The following is a 5,474-nucleotide window of genomic DNA, read 5'->3' on the forward strand; positions in this document are numbered from 1 at the left end:
TAATACGGGAGAACCGGGGCAAAAGTAACGCTGGACGAAAGTAACAAAGCGATTTTCTAAGAGGACTGATACCATTTGCATCCCAAACTATGACAGCATCTTTGCAACCCTTGACAGAGCTGACAAATATCGCGTTATTTACTCACCATTTTCCGGGTGTAGATCCAGAAAGGTGTTTTCAACCATAAGTAAATTCCAAAAGCGGTCATTGTTTTCTTATAACGTGTTGTGTTTCTCGTTTCATCAATCCTCAGGTTATTTAGTGCTCTAACACATCCTGAAGTTTGACTTCTCAAGAGTTTTTCAAAATAAAAGTAAATCGGGTTTAAATGTGAGGAGATCCTGTCGGGACGAAAGTAACACTTACTTTTGTACCATTTATATTATTCTAATTTTATTTAATTTAATTTTCATATTGTTCAAACTGTTGAATTTAAGTTTGTACTGTTGGTTGCTTTTGAAACATTTGATAAAACTGAAATTTAAAATGAAAATATAATTTCATTATTTTTTACAAAGATAAATTACAAAATATGTTTGCAGTTACATATTAAAGAGGTCATAGTCATGTATAGTTAATAAAAACAAGTGTAACACTGTAACGTCCATACCGCCACGCCGCCAGAGGGAGCCCTCGCCGGAGTACTGACATGGCGCCGCCCTCTGCTTCTCTGACTGTTTCCTGTTTGTTGCTATTTAAGATTCAAGCTAGCCTAGGGCTAGCGCGAAGTATTGCCAGCTAACCCCTGCATACCAAGCGTTATTTCTGAGTACTATTCTGACTGCCTGATATTGACCATCTGCCTGTTTACCTGTTTCTCTGCCTTTTGGATTTACCCTTTGTATTGTTTGCCTGGTTTGGACTGCCTATCTGTGTTTGATCTGCCTGCCTGTATATTGATTACTCTTCTGCCTAACGTCTTGGATTTGTTTGCCAGATTGGTTTGTTTTAATAAACACCGCAAAATGGATCCCAGTATTCCTGAGCATTCCTTACAGAATACTTCGCCTAACATCGATCCAGCGGATGTCACCAATCTGAGGGCTGCGTGCGAACACCAAAGCAGTCTCCTGCAGGGCTTTCAGGAACAACTCACACGTCTTCAGTCTGTGAACGATCACCTCACCAGTTATATCCAAACCTGTATACAGGCTTTGCCTTTCAAATCTGCTAACCGGGTGAGTGTATCCGAACCAGAAAAGTTTGATGGTACTGCTGAACACGTAAGAGGTTTCCTTCGTCAACTTGATATTTATTTCAAGGATCATGTGAGTGAAAATCTGTCTGATGTGGCTTTGTGCTCTAAAATGTTTTCATTGCTGTCTGGTAAAGCGGTCGAGTGGGCAGCCGCTGTTTGGGACACAGATCAGCGTATCCGCACTTCATATTCATACTTCGTTCAACAACTAAGAGAAGTATTTGAATATCCAGCTGGGGGAAGAAGTGCTTCATCGCGGATCATCCATATGTCGCAAAATCATCGCCCCGTAGCTGAGTACGCCATTGAATTTCGCACGCTTGCAGCACAAAGCGGATGGAATGACAAATCACTCAAAGATGTTTTCCAGAACAGTCTAGATATGGAACTTCAAGCGGAACTGGCTTGTAAAGGTGAGAACCTCACATTTTCTGATTTTGTTACTCTGGCAGTCCATATTGATAACCTGATGAGAAACGTGCCTGCTAAAGCTCAAGCTAAAACCATGAATGCTCCTGATACCGCTAATGTTATAGAACCTCTGCAAATAGGGTTTTCACCCCTCACTATGGAGGAGCGACACCGCAGACGCAGCATGAATTTATGCTTCTACTGTGGTAGACCGGACCATCGCATTGATTTCTGTCCAGATAAGAAACCTCGTGAAGATAACTTGGTAAGCCAATTTAAAAACCTCCCTTCTTGTCATGAGATGTGTTCCCAACCAGTAACCATCACATACAATGATGAAACCCTGTCTTTCACTGCCCTGATAGACTCAGGCTCAGCTTTAAACATCATTCATGAAGATATTGTCACAAAGTTTCAAATCCCTATCGTTCCCTGTCAACCCCCATTAAACATTTCTGCTGTTAATAACGTTCCCATTGGTAATGGGATTACTCACCGTACTGTCCCTCTTACACTGCAAGTTGGATCCCTTCACCAAGAAACTTTAACTCTGTATGTAATCTCTTCTCCTCGCTACAACATAATCCTAGGTCACCCATGGCTTGTAGCTCACAATCCTAAAATTAACTGGAGGACTGGGGAGATTTTGCAGTGGTCTTCACGCTGTATGGAAGTCTGCATCAACCACCTGAAACCAAAACCCTGTCTATCTACCAACATTGAAAGTCCGTCTGGTAAGAATATAAAGATTCCTGATGTTTACCATGAATTTTCTGAAGTATTTAGTAAAGTCAAAGCTACTGAGTTACCTCCCCATAGACCTTGGGATTGTGCTATTGAGTTGCTTCCTAACGCCATGCCCCCCAAGAGTAAAGTCTATCCTCTTTCACAACCTGAGACCCGTGCCATGGAGGACTATATTTCTGAAGCACTACAAAATGGGTTTATCCGTACTTCCACCTCTCCTGCTGCAGCTGGTTTCTTCTTCGTCGAAAAAAAAGATGGTGGCCTGAGACCCTGCATTGATTATCGAGGTTTGAATAATATCACTGTCAAGTTCCCATACCCGTTACCTCTTGTACCTTCTGCCCTAGAACAACTTCGTGAAGCCCGGATTTACACTAAACTGGATCTGCGCAGCGCCTACAATCTCGTACGCATCCGTGAAGGTGACGAGTGGAAAACCGCATTTCACACCACTAGAGGGCACTATGAATACCTCGTGATGCCATATGGTCTATCTAACTCTCCCGCAGTGTTCCAGTCGTTCATCAACGAAGTGTTCCGAGACCTGCTGAACCAATATGTGATAGCTTACATTGATGATATTTTGATCTACTCCAACAGTATGGAGGACCATCTCTGCCATGTGAAGGAAGTCCTGTCTCGCCTCCTCCAACACAAATTGTATGTAAAGGCAGAAAAGTGTGAATTTCATGTGAATAAGACTAATTTCCTTGGTTACAATATCAGTTCACAGGGAGTTGAAATGGATAACTCTAAGGTCAAGGCCGTTACAGAATGGCCCACACCACGCACCGTAAAGGACTTACAAAGATTCCTAGGCTTCGCTAACTTCTACCGCAGATTCATTCGCAACTACAGCATTGTGGCGGCTCCTCTGACTTCACTGTTAAAAGGCAAACCCAAGAAACTACCCTGGAACCCTCAAGCTGAGCATGCATTCCAGAAATTGAAAACCTGCTTTACCACAGCCCCTATTCTTAAGCACCCTGACCCTGAAAAACAGTTCATCATTGAAGTAGACGCATCTGACACCGGAATAGGCGCTGTTCTGTCTCAACGTCATGGTCCAGCAAACAAAGTATACCCTTGTGCATATTTTTCCCGTAAACTCACACAGGCAGAGTGTAACTATGATGTAGGCAACAAGGAACTTCTCGCTATCAAGGCAGCCCTAGAAGAATGGAGGCATTGGTTGGAGGGCGCTAAGCACCATTTTGTAATATTGACCGACCACAAGAACCTTGAATACATCAAAGGAGCTCAAAGATTAAACGCTCGCCAGGCAAGATGGTCCCTGTTTTTCACTCGCTTTAACTTTTCAATCACTTACAGACCCGGACATAAGAATGGTAAAGCTGATGCCCTGTCCCGTTATCACGATCCCATGCCATCTGACCACTCACCTACCCCCATCATACCACCCACTCACATCATTGCTCCGATAGCCTGGGATATTATGCATGAAATTACCCAGGAACACCTGCAAGATCCGGTACCACCTGAATGCCCTCCTGAAAAAACCTATGTCCCGCTTACCCTTCGTCCCCGTATTATGCAATGGGTTCACACATCACTCAGTTCCGGTCATCCAGGTATCACTCGCACTACAGCCCTGGTCAAGACATCCTTCTGGTGGCCCACTCTGAACCATGATGTTGCTCAGTTTGTTAAATCTTGTCGAGTTTGTGCCCAGTCCAAAACCCCCAAAGAATTACCTTCTGGTCTTCTGAAACCCTTGCCCATACCCCAACGCCCCTGGTCTCATCTCAGCATAGATTTTGTCACAGATCTGCCCCACTCCAACAATTTTACTGCCATACTTGTCATCATTGATCGCTTCTCCAAATCATGCCGTCTGGTACCTCTTAAGGGATTGCCCACAGCCATGGAAACTGCTGAAGCTATGTTTCACCATGTCTTTCGAAACTTCGGTATCCCAGAGGATATTGTCTCCGACCGGGGAACCCAGTTCACCTCCCAGGTTTGGAAAGCCTTTTGTAATAATCTCGATATCAATGTGAGCCTAACGTCTGGTTACCATCCCCAGTCTAACGGCCAAGTAGAGAGACTCAATCAGGAGATTGGACGCTACCTGAGGTCCTACTGTACCAGAGAGCAACACCGATGGTCTGAATTCCTGCCCTGGGCCGAGTACGCACAGAACTCTTTGAGGCACTCCTCCACCAACCTCACCCCCTTCCAGTGCGTACTCGGCTACCAACCTCCCATGTTTCCCTGGTCTGGAGAGCCTTCTGATGTTCCTGCTGTGGACGATTGGATGAGGAGGAGTGGAGAAGTCTGGGAAAGTGCTCATGTTAGGCTCCAGAGGGCGATACGCAACCAGGAGCTCCATGCCAACCGTCACAGACGTCCTCATCCCCCGTATCAACCTGGTCAAAGGGTCTGGCTCTCCACCAGAGATCTGAAACTCCAGCTCCCATCTAAGAAACTGAGTCCGAGGTACGTAGGACCTTTCCGTATTGTTAGACAAATTAATGATGTGACTTACCAATTAGAACTGCCAGTTAATTACCGTATTTCTCCCTCTTTCCATGTTTCCCTGCTGAAACCTTACCATGCGGAGTACGACCCCAACGCTGAGCCTGCTGAGCCACCGCCTCCTCTCGACGTAGCCGGAGAACCGGCCTACGCCGTGAGAGAGTTGTTGGACTCGAGGCGGCGTGGGGGTCGTCTCCAGTATTTGGTCGATTGGGAGGGCTATGGCCCTGAGGAAAGGTCCTGGGTAACCTCGGACGACATTTTGGATCCTAACCTCATCGAGGAGTTCCACCGAGCCAGACCTGACCGTCCTGCACCACGCCCTAGAGGAAGGCCTCGAGCGCCAGGAGGCGCTCCTAGAGGGGGGGATTCTGTAACGTCCATACCGCCACGCCGCCAGAGGGAGCCCTCGCCGGAGTACTGACATGGCGCCGCCCTCTGCTTCTCTGACTGTTTCCTGTTTGTTGCTATTTAAGATTCAAGCTAGCCTAGGGCTAGCGCGAAGTATTGCCAGCTAACCCCTGCATACCAAGCGTTATTTCTGAGTACTATTCTGACTGCCTGATATTGACCATCTGCCTGTTTACCTGTTTCTCTGCCTTTTGGATTTACCCTTTG

This window comes from Misgurnus anguillicaudatus, unplaced genomic scaffold (genome assembly GCF_027580225.2).
Source record: "Misgurnus anguillicaudatus unplaced genomic scaffold, ASM2758022v2 HiC_scaffold_34, whole genome shotgun sequence".
NCBI lineage: Eukaryota > Metazoa > Chordata > Actinopteri > Cypriniformes > Cobitidae > Misgurnus > Misgurnus anguillicaudatus.